The following is an 18,751-nucleotide window of genomic DNA, read 5'->3' on the forward strand; positions in this document are numbered from 1 at the left end:
GGAGCATTAATTACCAGAAAATACATTAAAATAGCTTCACAAGCAATCTGATAAGCAATACCACATATCAGTTAAAGAACTCTTACAAGATTATATAACTGTGATTTAATTAACCTCAAACTGGCACCCCTTCCCATATTTATTATTGATATTTGCTTATAGCCAAATAGTTCCAAGTGTGCTTAGTCACGGGACTAGACTTTTAAGTGGCACTTTGTGACAGAACGCCATGGTGGCCTCTCGACCATCTTACGAATTTGAAATTTTGATGCAAATTGATGTGCAAATGGCATAAAATGAAATTACTCAAAATCCTTTGACAAATATGAGGGGTACCCCCCCACCACACCCCCGCACACACCGCACCCTGCCACCTGAACAACAAGTCCCCTTTGTGGATAATACCATTAAAAGCGAGTAAATGAAAGTGAAATTGGAAATGTTTCCATAAGCCAGGGAGGCAAGGATTTTTCCGGAGATGTCGTTCCACCTTTTGATGTACGAGTATGCAAGATATCGTACACAAATGCCATATTCATGCGTACATGGGTAGATGGATGTACTACCCCCTAGAAATTCCCGCACAATTAGCTAGAAATTTTTTTTGGGTTGTGCTGTAGCCACACCGAAGTGCTGGCCCCTGGGGCGGAATCTTCATTTTTTGTAACGGGATTAGCCGCAATTTCTTTAATTAAAATTTCCATCACTCGCGTGGCACGGGCGGATTGGAGTTTCTAAGCTGGCAGGAGGAGAAAGGATTGTAAATTACGCTGTCAGTCAGTCACTCAGTCTGTCAACAACAATTAAAACGGGAAGCAACAGCAACAAATTAAAAATTCATCTTCCGCAGGATTCGCAGGAACTCATCCATGTCTTACATCTTTTCCCATTCGCATCCTATCCCGGGGTTACTTGATGTGGTCCTTTTTTTTAATTTGATTGGCACGGCGTTTCCGGTTTTTCTTTGCTCACCACCTCGCTCCTTGATTAGCTCACTGAATGTGAAAACGGGTTGGCTGATGATTTCTTTTTTTATGTTTTATTTTTTTTATTTTCGGATATTTGCTCTATTTGGTATGATGATTTGGCTTGTGTACCCTTTTTTTGCCTCCTTTCTAATTGAAACCTAATTTTCTGCACTTTTCTCATTATTGGGGAAATAAAAAGGAAAATGCCGCAGGTGGGCGAAGTTTTCCTTTGCCCAAAAGTGATCCCCGTCTTGGCTTTATGGCATATCATATCATGGCTGACTTCTTTTCAAACATCGCCAGCTCCGCACCGAGTTGTGCAACTTTCTGACTTTTGTTGTGTGCAAATAATTTGCAGCTCGTTCGCTGGCGTCATTAACAATGTAGGGGGAAATGGCAGAAAGTTTTATCTAATTAATGAAACTTCAACGCAACGTCAGCAGTCAGCACTCAGCACTCAGCACTCAGCACTCGGAGCAGCGAATGCCTGGAAATCCGCCTTGATGTCGTATTGTTGACAGTGACGCTGCTGCTCGGGATAACTGGGCGGGGCAACGTGGCGTATGATTGCTTTTGTGTAAACAAGCCACGCGTAGCCCACGTACATACATACATATAGATGTGTATCTATGTCGCAGTTTCGCTTTTCATTTTGGCATCGCCTTTTCCATTTTTTGGTGCGCCTCTTTATCCGTCAAAAGTTTTTTAATTAGCAACAAAAAGTAAAGGGTTAAATATCGCGTCGAAAAGTTTCGGCAAGCTAACAATTAAGTTTCGGCAATGCCGCTGACACGCCCCCTTCCCGCACAGCACGCCCCCAAAAAGGGGCGAGGGGCGAGGGGCGGAGGCGCGAGTGCAGATAATAAGTATTAAGCAACACTTACTCGCAATTAAGTTTTGCTCCTGCCAGCGCCGCGTCCTTCTTTGTTGACTTTTTTCCGGGCTGTAATTACGCGTAATCGCAAAATTAATTCCTGCACATGACTGCACCGCTCGTCGGACAGCACAGGATGGGTGTATCCTTGCCGAGCTTTCTGCTTCGCCTCCTCCTTTCCGGCCAAACTGAATGAGGATTCCGCTCCGGCAATAACCCGCAGCCAAGCCAAGAACATCACCGCTCCTCAGCTGGAAATGCATTAAGCAGCGGGCCGCAGACAAATCTGTGTAATATTCATGAGATTTGTTTTACGATGTGCTAACAATGCGTAAATGTACCACTACAATGGCCACAACAAGCAGCTCCCAGTTAAGTGGAGCACCTTGCCAGCTCCGTTTTCCGCCACTTCATCCAGGACGACTGCAATAGCCGCCAAGGATTTTTTGGTTTCCTTGTTTCCTTCGTGCTTCTCCTAATATCCTTTCAAGGGTTTGGACTCTGTAAGGAAGCAGGTTTCACCACTAAATTTAAAATGTATTAATATGCTACATTATTACTCATTTTAATCGAAATATTTCTTACTAAGATTTGTATAACTCAACAGTTTATCATGAGTAAACTTACTAGGAACTTTCGCTTAATGTGAAATGTCTGGAAATATTTGTATTTCATCGTGATAAAACTTTGCTATCGGCATCCCTAAGGTATTCCGTATTCGTTCTGAGCTCAACAATGTTTTTCTTTCCCATTTTTTGCACTCACCTATTCTCCCACCAATTCCTTCAACTTTTTCTTTGGCCGGCAATTTTTCACTTTCGCAAGATGGCAGCGCATTTTAATGAGCCACCGGACGAGCGGTCATCCAGGCGGGGCAAGTCCTGCGAAGTAGCAGGAGCAGGAGCAGGAGCAAGAGTCAGTTATCCTGGCTGGCTGGGAAATTTGTGTTGCATTTGCATTTTCATTGGCGCGATATGTTAATGACTTGCTTACTTTTGTGCCATCCGCGGCCATCTTGATAGTGTTCGAAACTGGAAACTGGAAACCGCTGCAAGTGTTTGCCCATCCTGCGGAATTACTTGGGGATTTGTTGTGCGATGGCGATTGCAGAGAAGGATCCGTCTCTATAATCACCAGAGTCATTTATCATTGTTGCGCATTGTTAAAGCTGTAATTCGAACTGATTTTATTTAGTTGCCATGCAAATCCAATTGAGCTGCGGAATTTGCCATTTGCAATGAATGGATCATGCCCTTTGACTTGGATCATAATCTAATTTGTGTATTTTGTTTAACGCTTCGATAAATAATTGTAGAAAAATGGCATTTACATAACTGTGGATAATTTTGTGAAATAATATCGCAAGTGAATGCAAAAACAGGAAACACGCATGCAGTCTGTTTTTTGTATTTATTTACATTGCACTTTTGTTGGATTTGCATTTGCATTTGTGTTTGTGTTTGATTAAATAAAGTTTTCGATTTGGCCCGAATTATATGTGACAGAGCCAATGTTAAATGAAGAGAAAAATTGCATTTAAAAGCCAAAAATTGGCAAAAGTCATTTCGACATTTTAACATTTTCCCAATGAAACCAACTCAATTCGACGTAATGTCTGTTTCTCTGTACCTGCTTGCCTGTGTGTGTGTGTGAGTGGGTGAGTGTGTGAGTGTGTGGGAAAAACATTAAAATAATTGTTTTAAAATCCTTTTGTCAGAAAGCAAAGTAAATTATAAACACACATGCAGAGCGGAGACAGACGGACAGACGGATAGAGACAGCCTGGGAGACAGGATAACATTTGCACATCACAAGTCATTGGATCAGGACTCCACTGAGCCATTAAAAAGGATATCGTGTGTGTGAGTGCGTGTCTACTTGTGTGCGAGGACAACTGCAAAAACATGGCAAAAAAATGGAATTTAAAGAAAATGACAGGAGAGATTGTATATTTCCAAAAGGCAAATCTAGTGGTGCGGAAAAAGTGAGCTCCAATAAGGACTGACTAAGCGGCGGCTTAGGCACACAAGGAAAAATATTTTAGCTTCTGAAAACGTTGCTTATTTCGGCACCGGGTGGCAGATGTATTCAACTAACCAAAGCTCACAAAGAACTTGAAGGCCAAAATAATTGGGCACTATCTTACATGGCTGTGAGTAAACTAGCGCACTGCCAGGTGTCCAATTGAAATTGATATTTTGTTTCGTATGTGTCGAAGGGATATAGATCCGAATATTTCGGCTATTTTCGTTGCTGCCAATGTGCAGTATTGCTTTCAAGCAGTTGCAAGCAGGCGAGGCATGTGCAACATGCATTTTCCATAAATCGAACCAGCAAAACGTTTCAATTCCCCATTTTATTCATTGCAAGCCCATTTTTTCTTTGTCAGATGAAATTCTTTTATTTTCTGGGAATATTTACACGAGCGGAGCGTGATGGTGAGGGCGGGGACGGGTGCGGGGGCGGGGGCAGTTCGTAAGATGAAGTTGCCACCGGAACCGGAGTCAGAGCTCATTTCATCGGACTGGGACTCACCTTTGCCAGATGCTCAATACAATTGTACAATATTTATTTAATGTAAATGAGAAACGGAGCCCAGGCCACATGAGTCCGGGTGGCGGAGTGCAGGGCAGGCAGGTCCTTTGCTGCAGCAGGACCTCAGCTAGCAGTCCCCAATGTCGGTTGGCTCTGCCTCCTGCTCCTTCCTTGTGTGTGTGTGTGTGTGTGTGTGGCAATGCATTGGAGCAAATTAAAATTGGAAATTAAATGTTTACGAAGCACAAAAATTGTAACGGAAAGTAATTGCTTTTACAACTTTCCAGAAATTGAGTGGCTCTGCAAGTAAACTGCGCTGCGCCCCGGCTCCCTATACACACAGCAAGCCGAACTTAGACCAGGACATGACAAAGACGATGCACATCATCCGGTGACTGAGGAGCCATCCAAATAGTCTAAATTTGATTACTTGTTTGAGTTGCATTCGGAACTTCGATGGGTGTAACTAAGACTTCTTATTTGCCGTTCGCCAGGATAAGAGCCCTGGCAGCTGCCAATCTGGGCAGCTCTGCAATGCAACAAGTCATTATCCTGCACTCAGCACCCGGAATGCAGTATCTCATGCAGATGAAGCAATGATATGGGGTTGTAAGTCTGCTGGCCTGGTTTTGCATTTCTGCCGCAGGATTCATTGTAATGGGCAGGTGCGACTACGGTTAGAGGTTTCTCTTCCCCTTCCTTTTTTGCTTCTTTTAATTTCCGCTCCGTTGTGTTGCCAACGCCGGCTCCTTTGGAGGGCGGTCGCTGCTGGACCAGCTGGAGCTGCTGGCTGGTAGCTGGCCCAATCCAATCCAGGCCAGACATGCAGTTCACGTTCGCATTTCCTTTGCAGAAATAACAAGGATGGGCCCAAAGGAGGCCAGCCAAAGTGTACGATGGTGTGCTGTCAAGGAGTGCGGTTTAGAAGGTTAGAAGCACAGCGCCGATGGCCACTTCCGACCATCGCCATCGCCATCGCCATCGCCATCGCCACCGTCTCACCGGAATTCAGGGAATGCCATGGCCACGGCCGCATCCTGATGAAACCAAACAAGCTCGCCGGTCCAGCAGCAATTTGAAAGACAAGCGGCTTGGGCCCGCAGGATTCCAGCCTGTTTCCGGTTTTCGCCACGACCGGAATGACAATAATTTCGGCGATCCCTTAGCAAATAATCCGATTCCCCGATACTTTCAGCGCTATTCAAAAAAAAAAAAAAGAAGCGATTTCCGTCTTATTAATGTGTGCGTAAAAAACGCATGGCATCGCATGCCAGCAATAATTGCCATTAAAATGTACATTATAATTTCAATGTTTACTTGTTTTCTTTTTCGCAGGCAGCCAAAACTAATTAATATTAAAATAGCAGGCTCATAAAGTGATTTTGTTTTCATTGAACGACGACAACGTCCATACATATTTATATTCATTTTGAGCCTAAAATTATGCAGCGGATTTTTCACGTTTAATAAAACATACGCAGCCCGCGGCTAACTATTAATTAACATGTTAATTACAATTTTTCATTGGCATAAATGCAAAAATGCAATTTGTAAAATGTCGCCAATTTTAATTTTATGCACAACACTACCACCACCACCACCACCACCACTACTACTACCACTACAGAATATACGATAACATATAGCTGAGCGCCATTTAAGTGGGCGGTGAAGGCGAAAAGTGGGCGGACTTCTAATCGAAAAACCCGCTCAGGTGTATTATGCATGGGTGGGTGCAAAATATTGTGCAATGGCTGGAAAAAACCATTAATATTCTTATTTGCTTAGCCGATGATGGCGAAATTGCTGGGCACTGCGGCCCCGATTTTCCACCAGTTTCCACCTGTTTCCACCAGTTTCACCCTCTAAACCAACACCTGATATATTTTGCTCCACATTTTGATTGGCAATCTAAAATGCACCGGCATTGAGTTATATGTATGTATACATTTATAGAATGCGGCAGGGGGCACTAACCTACCTTTGTGTGTGCGGCAAGCTTGTTAAGTTTTATTTAAATTCGAACTGCATTTTACCGACCGCGAATTTGGGGCGCAACGGCGGTGGGGTCAGGTGGTGGGGTAGTGAGGGGTGAGGGGTCGGGGGCGTGGCGACGGGACAGGCGGCTGTCCTCGCTGCCGCCTCGAGCGCCGTTGTCCCGCTGTGATTGTCAAAGGATGCGGCCAGGAAAATAATTAAAAATTCCATTTAAATGCAGATTAGCTCCGCAAAATGTGAGACTACAGAATTATATAGAATTTCCCGTCACCCCCCCAATCCCCCAATCCCCCACCCCAAAAACCCCATGCGAACCAATATCTATACATACATACATATATGTGTGCTCATGCTTAGGCGACGGCTTTAATGGTTTTTTTTTTTTTTTTTTTTTTTTATTGTAGTTTATTAAGATATACAGGATAGCTATGAACCCTTTTATTACCTTATTTTCTATTGTTTCTGCCAATTGGCGCTCCGGCTATAGGGAATATTTAATATAGCTTTTTCTAGTTTGGTCTAATACTCTCATGTTGTTTTATAATTAATGTTTAGCTATTAAGCTATTGTTATCTTAGCACTAAGTCTCTTGGTTGACGTCTTTTGATCCTCTGCCTCGGTCGAGTAATGGTGAGATCATTAGCGAGACGATTCCTGTGGTTCATCAGTCTTGAGTTGTACCGACTGGAGTGGAAGTTGATTTGTTGTAGTACCGTAACTAGTTTTAGGTCCCTATGTAGCACGCTATTTCGAATGTACCACTCACAGCCTGTAATTTGTCTCGCTATTTTGTTCTGGGCCACCTGAATTTTTTTGATTTGGCTATCTCTTGCTATCCCCCAGATTTGGCAACCATATTGCCAGATGGGAGCAATGACCTGCTTGTATAGGGTGAGCTTATTTCGGGTGGAGAGTTTACTGTTGCTTCTTAGGAGCCACCAGTGCTTTGTCACAGCTGCTCTCACCCTTGTTTTGATGGCTGCTATGTGGGGAGCAAATGTGAGCCGGCGATCTAATGTTATGCCAAGATATTTGGCCGTACTACACTGCTGTACCATCTCCTCACCTAGTTGAACAGCAGGTGGTGTTTTCCTCCTTAGTGAGAAGCACACGTTAGCTGACTTTTGACCATTTATGCCAATATTCCATCTTCTTGCCCATTTCTCGTACCTGTCAGCGTACTCTTGTAGGCCGTCTGCTGCTTCATATTCGCAGGATGATCTGTAAGTAACACAGACGTCATCGGCGAAAGTGGCTAGAGTCATCCTGTCAGGGTTGGCGTCCATACTAGCATTTGGCTGCGGCATATCGTTGGTATACAGACAGTACAATAATGGACCCAGTACACTTCCTTGAGGCACTCCTGCACTGACCTCATGTATCCCTGAGGTTGCGGAGTGGAAACGTACTGCGAACTGCCTATTCGCCAAGTAGGACCGCATTAGCAAGTAATACGGTGCTGGTAGTGTCATTTTTATTTTGGCCAATAGGCCAATATGCCAGACTCGGTCGAATGCTTCCTTAATGTCCAAAAAGAGCGCATTGCAGTATTCTTTCTCATCGTAGGCTTGCAATATTTGGTCAACGATGCGGTGCAGTTGTTCTATTGAACTGTGACCTGCACGAAATCCAAATTGGTGATCAGGGATGGCTCTTCTGGATGACATTATCCCAGCAATTCGGGCAGAGATAAGTCTCTCAAAGATCTTCGAGATTGATGGGAGGAGACTGATTGGCCGGTAGGATGCTGGGTCACTCTCTGGCTTTCCGGGCTTGTGGATCATACTCACTAAGCCAAATTTCCACTGGGCAGGGAAGTAATGCAACCTCAACATAGCGTTGAAGATCAACGTTATGTAAGAGATCGCGTGAGTAGGCAGCGCCTTCAGAGTAGCGTTGCAGATGATGTCGTGGCCTGGTGCTCTTTTAGAGGATTGGCGGTTTATGATCGCTGATATCTCACATTGGTCGAACGGGAGAATCGGTGCATCCATTTGCAGCGCTTGCTCGAGGACTTCCTGCGTTTCTTGTTTTTCCTGTTGGCTGGCAAGGTTAAAGGGCTTGAACCGTTCAGCTAAGTGCCTAGCAAACACTTCCGCTTGTTCCTTGTCAGAACGACACCATGTTCCGTTCTCATTAGCTAGTGGTGCCTTCCTGGGGCACCTCCTTTTTATACTACGCGTCGCTTTCCATAGAGAATGCCTCGCTTCGCTTCCAGTACCAGTGTTGGTAAGCCTCTCGTCGAACCATGCAGCTTTATGGTCCACCAGTTTCTTACGGAGAATATGTTGAGCTCTGTTCCACTCTAATTTGTCTAGAGGGTGGCGGGACCTCATCCATCTTGTCCGAAGTCGTCTCTTTTCAGCAATTAAAATAAGAATTTCCCGTGTGAGGGGTATACCTGCTGCTACGGGTCTCTGTGTCAACGTTCGTGTAGCTGTTATGGCTGCCGATTTCACCTTTACAGCAAATAGGTTGATTGCGTCCTCAATATCTTCTTCTGAGTTGATTTCTATATCAAGATACAGAGATTGCTCTAGAAGACCGCAGAACATTTCTAAGTTGGTGTGTCTGGTTATCAATCGATCTGCTGTAGGATATGTCAATGCTGTGACATCCAGCGTTATGATAAGAGGCAGGTGATCAGAGCTGAGATCAGGAGCCGATGTTATGGAAGCATGAATATCGAGAACGCCTTTCGTTACTGCAAAATCAATGCAGCTTGGAGTTCCTCTCCTACCGTACGGATACCGAGTAGGACTGCCTGTAGCCAGCGTGTTGACTTCCGTACTAAGAATAAGATCCGCGAGAGCGCGACCTCTTTGATTGCATCTTCCTGAGCCCCAGAGCCAGTGAGATGCATTCCAGTCTCCTGCAATTATAAATTTTCGATGATTTAGCGGTAGTATGTCAGCAAATTCATTTGTTGTCCATGTGAAACGAGGAGGACAGTAAATCGCACCAAAGTCGATCACACCAAGCGCTGTGTTTATTCCTGCAGACGCTATTTGTACTTTTTCGCTGGTAACAGGGCTCAGAGGATAATGCACCAAGCTAGATTTTATAAAGATCGCAGCTCCTCCTCTAGCATTGCCAACACTTGGATCATTAGCTGGATATGCATCAAAACCATATATTTTTGGCACAAAGTTTCCTCGGCAGTGAGTCTCACTAATTAGTATGACATCGATCTTATTTTGTCGCGCAAAGCACTCAAGCTCTGGCAGCTTCGTGGAAACGCCATCGGCGTTCCACATTAGAATGCGCAGCGGCATCATATTGTTGATCGTTGCGCTTGGAGGGCAGCAAGCAAATTAAGAATTTGCCCCTGCTGCTGTGTCTGCTGTTGCTGCTGTTTGAGCATCATCATCATCATCTCCGTCTGTTTATCCTGTAACGAGCGGAGTGAATCGATATTTCCATTGAGGGTTCGCATCATGTTTTCAATGTTATTTTCAAGAGATGAGTGATATGCCGTATTTCGGGATCTCGATGCTGAACGGTTGCGGTTGTTGTCTCGTTGAGCTGCAACTCGAGATCTCGATGTCGAGCGGTTGCGGCTGTTGGTTCGTTGGTTTATGTTTGGGTTGTTCTGCTGTTCATGTTGAGAGACATGCACGCCTCCCCTAGCTGCATCTGCATAGGAGACACCTTGACGAGTGGCTACTCTTGGTCTGCTCCTAGTTTGATCATTTGTCTCGGTTTGGCTATTCACAGTAGGCCGAGCTCCAACTCCACGCTTGGGCCGAGATCGTTGCAGGAACGCCTGGTATTTGGGGCACCCTGAATAGCTTGCAGGGTGCTGTTGTCCGCAATTGTAGCACGTGCACGGTTCACTGCGCGGCCTAGTACAGTTGCTGGCAGCGTGCTCGCCAGCACATTTGACGCAAATATGCGCTTTACGACAGTATTTAGCCGTATGGCCAAACTGTTGGCATCGATGGCATTGCACAACAGCATTGCGCTTTCGGAGGGGCTCAACGATAACCCGCATATGGCAAAGTGCCTTGACTAGCAGGATCTCCTTATTATTGGCCGCGGCGGCAATATTCACGAAGAACATATTTACCGGCTTGGCTACAGGGGTGCCTGGCTCACTGCGCCTCTGGGGCAGATGGACGTCAAGCACCTTGTGTCCGAATTTTTCCAGATCCTCCTTAATCTGGCTATGAAGCGTGCTGTGGTGTAAGCCTTTAATGCAGACTTTAAACGGCCTATCTTCCTTCAGTTGGTAGCAATGGAATTCATATTTTTCCTGCTCAAGCCAACTGACAATGCTACGAAAAGTGGTAGCGTCATTTGCATAGAGTCTCATCATACCGCCAAGTGAAGCCCTAGCTTCAACTTTATTTATGTCAATTATTTTCCTGAGTTCTTGCATGAGCAGAGAGACGTTTTCAATACCTTCCATCACTATGGGCGGTGGTTTGGGCTGCGTCTTGTTGGGAGAACCTGAGGTGCCAGGAGAGTTAGCGGCCCGCTTCGCCGCAGCAATGGCAGCTTGATGACTTGTACTAGGCCTCTCACATAGCACGTCGTTGGCGTTCTCAACTTCCATGTCATCTGGGTGAAGCGCTAGCAATTCGAAACGGTTTGAGCTGCCACTATAGTTCGATTGAGGTATGGGAACGTTATCACCGTTCTTGCCGAGGTTAGCTTTTTTCCCATCAGTCTTTGGGGAGGCGCATGACTTGCGCTTTATTGTTTGAAAGCGCTGCGAGGCTTCACCTGAAGCAGGGCTTTGGTAGCGCGAGGCGGTTCCTGATGTGGACCCATTGACGCTCGAAAAAGCAGATGCCAATGAAGCTGCTGTGGCGGCAAAATCGGATACTTGTAGAGTATCATTATCTGAGGGCGCGTTGACGGCATTTCTAAGTTCCTCTCCTAGAACTGCCTTGTTCTTATTAGTAGCACTAGTAGTCGTTGACTGCGGCTTGTCAAATTGTCCGGGTTTCATCGCACGCCTAAGAGTATGCAATAATATCAATTGATCTTGGGGCAGAATAGAAACTAAAAGCTTCTATCTGATACATAGGCCAGAACTTATCTGCTGCTGGAACCAAATGGTAAGCTCCTCACAGATGTTTGTTAAGCTTTCCAACGGATGTTGTGTTAAGCTTGCCGGCACGTGGCCGTTGGACAGCGGAGCACAATTTAATTAAATTTGATAGTTTTAAGATCACTGCACTGGCACGTTACTATCACTGATAGTGACTCAAGATGTCACTAAGCACTAATTGTGCCACTAATTGTGGACTTGTCTCTGGTGATTAGTGGCGAAAATATTAATAACCGCGAGCGATGATCAGGTGCGTGCTGCTCTTCGAAAGCTGCCGCTTTAATGGTAATCGTATTGCTTTTGAAAATAGAATGCCGCCTAAAAATATGCAAAGCGCGGACCAGCGGTTTTATAAATGCAAGCGGCGAGCGTGAAGCGGAAAAGTCTTTCCATATGCATGCTCAGACTCAGGAATCTGGTTGCATTGGGCTCCAGGTGTGGCAATTATTCATGGGCCCTGTAATAAAATCAAAATAAATTTCTATAACAATTGCATTAAATATTGAAGCTGTTTGTTGAGCGATGTTTTTCGCATAGCGATACAAATAGTTTTGCACTTTCTAAGCTTTATTTGCATGCAGCATATTTGATTGGATTGATGTACACTGAGGATTCAGCTTAAAGTCATTTTTTACGATGGTTCACGAATCCGTGAAAGGGGCGACATGAAAAACAAATTCGCAATCCAGTTTTTTTGGCGCCGCCTCATCTTTATTGGCAATTGCATTGTTTCGGTTACATTACTCATACGACCCGTTGGCACAGCTCTTTTTGCTCGTTTTGCGCTTTATTGAGCCCTCTGCGATATGGCTTTTGTCAATCAGTGTAACGGCATTTAAATATACAATATATATGTGGATATTCCGATATGTTGGTCCCCGTCGTTTGCCAGTTGCCGCATTTCATGCATTTTTATGTGTGACAAAAGTGAGCAGTGAAATATACAAAGTCGAAATTGTACCATTGGGACGCGGATGTAATGGCTACGGTTGCCGTTTCGCATCAGACAGCGGCACAAGTCATCAGTTTTTATGCCGCAGCCTCAGTTGCAGTTGCATTGTAGGTGGAAACAGGACCCACAACCCTGATGCATGCATCATTCTGCTGCCTGCCGCCCGATTGCGCCTGCAATTGTCAAAAATGTAAATGCAGGCGGAAAGTTAATAATCACGCCGAAGGGGGCCATCTTAAATGCAGCACGTTTTCAGACATTTTACATTCTGGCCCTTTATGTTTCGTACCTGCTGGATTTGGCTGCATATACAAAAGTAAACACTCAATATTTCCATGGAAGTAATGCTCGTAAAGCGAGTCTTATTAGCTGAAACCCAACAGTTGAAATCTTTTTCATGCTGAATTGTAATCAATCTTCTGCCAAAATTGTTAGAGCCATGAAGTTAAATATAATTGGTATATTAAGTCGAAGTATTCCAGGTACTTAAATGCATCAAATTGCAGCAATCTGTGCAGCCCATCGCAAAGTAGGCACATGTTGAGCCATCAGCTAATCGAAATATATTGTTTTACGAGCGGCGCATTTCTCGTGCCCAGTTATTACCGCCAAAAGCTGGCTGATGAAATCAAAATATGGGAAAAGTATTTTCATAACCAGCGCCCAGACCGCATACACTGCCAAAATCGGGGGGTGGCGGCAGGGAACCGAACTTTACAGCTCGTTTTTGAGGTACGCAACGATGTCCTGCGGCGGCCTTTTGGGCCCTCCAATGAACATGAACATTTGAAACGAATTCGGTTCGCATTCCTCTTTTTTATGCTTTATTTTTTTTGCCCTTTTCATTGGTATAAATTTCATTTTTGGTATGTTTAGAACGGCCAGCGGCATATTTTATGTACAAGTTCAACACTCCAAGGATGTGTGTGAATATATGTGTGTGTGTGTGTGTGTGTGTGGGTGGGTGGGTGTGTGCGTTATCGCACTGCATTTATGTATGTGGACGAATGCCTTCCACGTGGGTTACTTAATATACAAAGGCCTTTAATTTCGTCTAAAGCTAAATAAACTTTATACCCTTTGGTATCTGCCACACATCCATCCGCATGTGTATGTATTACGTATACACCTGCGGTCATGCCGCCACCAAAGGACCTTCTCCATTATCCATTCTCCATGTGTGTTTGATGTTTGGGCTGCGTTCTTTGGCGCTCTCGCTGTTTTGACTGTGTCTGTCGTTCTGGTTGTTGTTGCTGCAATGTCCTTGGGCGCATATTTGCATGTTTTATTGTATCTGCTGTTCTCCCAGTTTAGGCCACGCCTCCCCCCTCCCCCCTCCCCCTCCCACACCCGCCAACGCCCACTTCGCCCGGGGGACAATCCACTGGCCTCAGTACGCATGTACCTATGTTTTTAATTCTTTACATCGATATTTGGCCGCTGGCAAGTCAAAAACGCGAGCCGCTGCCAAAGGTTGATTGCGGCACCGAGAAGGGGGTGGTTGTAACCTAACCCCACCCCCCCGACACACACCCACACACACGCACACAAGTTGACCAGGGAAAGTTGGACAGCAGCGCGTTGGGGATTCCTACTCTGGCAGTCAAAGAGATCGGTTGTGTCGCGCGCATGCAAAAGTGATTTATTTTTTGCTTATCGGTGCATTCCCTTTTGTGCTCAAAATAGCACAAATCATTTATTTGGGCGCTGCTTTGAGCGGTGTCGGCAGTTTGACAAAAACAAAAAGTGCATCAGGTGAAGTGCATTCAAACGGTGCTTTCTGCCCTTCGGGCAAGTCATCTACCTCACCCCGCGCAGAACTGCACAAGAGGTAAACAAACTTTGCTTATCAGTAAAACCGAACTGTTTATGCTCTGTTCCGGACATTTGGGCCCGCAAATTATTTGCTGAATATTAAGACAATATAAAAACAATGAATGAAAACAGTTTCGATGACTCTCAGCTTATAAAGAAGCAGATTGATCATGAAAAAATGTTCTCAATAGCTGGAAAATTACCTAGTAAGATTAGAGACGAGTGCCGATCAGAAATTCAACGCATTACATGCAATAAGTCTCAAAGCAGTCCCACCACAACAACAGTGACATTTTCTAGTGCCAGTAGCAGCACCATATACACAATGGCAAATCCCACAATGAGCAGCATCTGTTCTGGTTCAAGTGTAGCAAACCAAGAATGTTCCCAATTGACCAGCCCCGACATTGCAGCAAAAAATCTAAGCGGTGCTGCCAGAAGATTACTGGATGATCAAAATCGGAAAGCAGGCAAGAGAAAAAATGCAAAGCCACTGTCCCCCATCCTTAAACCGAAAAGAGTGAGCAGTACCCAGGGCCCGCACTTGGTCCCCACAATTAACCAGAAGGCAAGCTCTAGTAACAGGTTTGCTATTCTCGACACGGACATCATTACTAATGAAGAAAACGGGGAAGACATGATGTCTGAGGATGCCGATGATGCTAGTGCCCGCATGGACGAATTTCAATCTGCAGAAAACAATACTGCCAATAAATCCCAGGAAACATCTAACGCCAACAATCAACTCAAAGATTTTAAAAAACCACCCCAAATTGTTGTTAATATTAGCAACTTAAATGACCTATTTGAGCTCATACAAGAAAAGGCAAGTCTAGATAACGTCGTAGTCAAAGCTAACCAAGGGGAAACAGTCAGAATATTTCCCAAAGACAGTGACACTTACAGAAAAATTGTTAGCTATATGGATGAAATTGGTATGCAGTTTCACACTTACCAAATGCTGACAGAAAAAGCACACAGAATTGTAGTAAGGGACTTACATCACAGCACACAAAACAAAGATATAACGGCCGATCTGAAATGTTTAGGCTATGAAGTACTTCACATTCACAACCCTAGTTCAAGGGTTAATAAAGATGAAAAACTCAATATTTTTTTCATTAACATTAAGCCCTGCCCTAATATTAATGAAATTTATCACGTGAAGACCCTTTGCCGACAGAAAATACGGATCGAAAGGATGCGAAAGTCTAGTGAAATTGCACAATGTCGACGTTGCCAGGAGTATGGCCATACAGCTAAATACTGCCGCAGACATCCAAATTGTGCCAGGTGTGGTGAAAATCACCAAACCACACAATGTACACGTCCTGTAGATGCTCTGCCCACATGCTATCACTGTTCTCACGATCACATGGCTAGTTATAAAGGTTGCCATAAGTACCAGGAGCTTCTCCGCAGATCTATGGGGCCTGCGAAGAAGGCGAATCACTTAAATAGGCAGAATCATGGGTTCAACCATAGAGATCAGCAACAGTTTCCTTCCGTGCAGATTAATCGCCGTAAGAGTACTAACCAGTCAACTGAAGATCAGCAACCAACACAACAACACCAAAATATGGTACAGCATCAACCATCTATAGGCCCTGGGGTAAATACAAAAGTATCCTATGCCACAGTAGCAAAAGAATACTCTAATACAACTCCCTCCAAGGATGGACCAGCTCAGCGACGTTTATATAACTTACAAACGCAACAGTTATCGCAGCAACAACGACTGAACACTCAGCAAAATAATTCACTTGACGTCCAAGCATTGTTACAACAGCAACAACAACAGTTCCAAGAATGGCAGCAGCAAATGCAACAACAACAACAACATCAGTTTCTTATGTGGTTGCAACAGCAGCAACAAGATCAGCAACATCACAGAAATCAAACCAATCAACGACTTGAAAAGCTCGAAAGAATGGTATTTGAAATAACCACCATGTTAAAGCAAGGAGCTGGGAATGAACATACCTACCAGCTTTCTAACAACGCTCCACACCCACAATGAATCCACTAAAGATTCTTATTTGGAATGCCAACGGCATTTCAAGAAAAGCTAAAGATATTGAGCTTTACGCGCACAATAATAGCGTGGACATTCTTCTTGTGACGGAACTTAGAATTAAAAGAGGGGATACTGTTAAGATATATGGTTATGCTTTCTATCCAGCATTTAGGCCATCGCAAAATAATAATAGCGTTGGTGGAGCAGCCGTGTTCGTTAGGACAACTCTTCGCCATTTCCCGCAAAGGGTCATAGAGACACGCAGCATACAAATGTCTACAGTAAAAGTAGCTACAGGACTGGGTGACGTGCAGTTCGGCGCCATTTACTGTCCTCCCAGTGTTAGTATCGACGAAAGACAATTTACTGACACAATACGCTCTTGCGGCCAACGGTATATGATTGGTGGCGACTGGAACGCCCGACACTGGCTTTGGGGCGACACCTACAATTCACCCCGGGGGCGTGAGCTAGCGGAAGCCATCTCTATCACTGGAGCTAAGATACTTGCAACTGGTTCGCCAACCAGGTATCCTTATGTACCCAGTCATACGCCTTCCTGCATTGACTTCGCGGTGCATCATGGTATACCAGATTCCCTAACAAGTATAACACAAAGTTGGGATCTGGACTCCGATCACTTGCCTTTGATCATCAGTATTGTGACAGATAGTACCCATGTGAATCCAAGTCCACGATTAGTCAACAAGCACACTGACCCGCTCGCTTTTAGTCAACAACTGGAGAGCATGATCCCGTTGAACATCACGCTAAATTCTGGTGAAGAAATTGAAATGGCTGTTGATCACCTTACGCAAAGTATTCACAGGGCTGCGACTGCATCTACGCCTTCTGTTCCTCGGACAGGCACCCCCTATGGAATATCCCTAACAAGAGAGGCTAGAGAGCTCCTGACACAGAAAAGGAGACTCAGAAGGCGAGCAATCCGATCTCAAGATCCCTGGGACCGCATCTTATGGAACCGTGCTGCAAAACAACTACGAAATGTGGTAAGAGACCTTCGAAGTATCTTTTTTGAGCAGAAGCTGGCTTCTATGGACTATACGGTGGATGCTGGGTATTCACTCTGGAAGTCCACCAAATCCCTCAAAAGACAACCGTTCAGACAGGTACCCATTAGATGCCCGGGAGGTGAACTTGCTAAAAACGAGGAGGAACAGGCCAATTCCTTTGCAAATCATTTGGAGACTAGGTTCACCCATTACCAATTCGCTACAATGGAGCAGAATCGAGAGACGCTTGACAGCCTAGAGATACCCCTACAAATGTCGCTACCAATTAAACCAATCAGGGTTGAGGAAATTGCCGAAGTCATTAAATCAATGCCAATAAAGAAGACTCCTGGCATCGACAATGTCTGTAATGCCACGTTAAAAGCGCTACCTCTCCGAGCCATCCTATACATGGCGAAAATATTTAATGCTATATTTAGGGTGCAGTCCTTCCCAAAGCAGTGGAAAATGGCAGCAATTCTCATGATACATAAGCCTGGGAAACCTGAAGAGGATCCGGAATCGTATCGGCCCATAAGTCTGCTGTCTTCGCTATCCAAGATATGGGAAAGGCTGATTGCCAACAGACTAGGTGACTTTATTAAGGAGCGCCGTATCCTCCCAGATCACCAGTTTGGATTTCGACAGGGACACAGCACTGTGGAGCAGGTTCACAGACTGGTTAAGCACATTATTCAGGCGTTTGACGACTTGGAATACTGCAATGCTGTATTTATTGACATGCAGCAAGCATTTGACAGAGTCTGGCATATCGGCCTACTCTGCAAAATAAAAAAGCTGCTTCCAGCACCATACTATGGAGTCCTGAAATCTTACCTGGAAGATAGGAAGTTCATGGTCAGGGTCAGAAGCACCTACTCAACCCCTTGCTACATGAGAGCTGGAGTTCCGCAGGGCAGCGTCCTCGGCCCGCTGCTCTACTCAATATTTACCGCGGATTTGCCTTGCCCAAATATGCACCATATGGAAGCTCCCAGGAAGGCCCTACTCGCCACTTACGCTGACGATATCGCACTGTTATACAGCTCCAGTTCTTGCACTGAGGCAGCACGTGGCCTCCAAGAGTATCTCAATACTTTGGCTGCATGGTGCAAAAGATGGAACTTAAAGGTAAATCCACATAAGACCATCAATCCTTGTTTCACCTTGAAGACTCTCATTAGGCGCACACCACCCATACAATTTGATGGCGTAACCCTAGAACAACCTCTGCAGGCTAAATACCTTGGGATCACCCTTGACAAACGGTTGACCTTTGGCCCACACTTAAAAGCTGCGGCACGGAGATGCGGTCAGAGAATGCAACAACTGCGATGGTTGATCAACAGAAGAAGCACCATGACACTTAGAGCCAAAAGGGCAGTATACGCCCACTGTATAGCCCCGATCTGGCTATATGGAGTGCAGATCTGGGGTATTGCTGCAAAATCGAACTATAAACGCATTGAGGTCTTGCAAAATCGTGCAATGCGTGCCATCACCAACTGCCCATACTATGT

This window comes from Drosophila erecta, unplaced genomic scaffold (genome assembly GCF_003286155.1).
Source record: "Drosophila erecta strain 14021-0224.00,06,07 unplaced genomic scaffold, DereRS2 tig00000092-arrow-pilon, whole genome shotgun sequence".
Taxonomy (NCBI): domain Eukaryota; kingdom Metazoa; phylum Arthropoda; class Insecta; order Diptera; family Drosophilidae; genus Drosophila; species Drosophila erecta.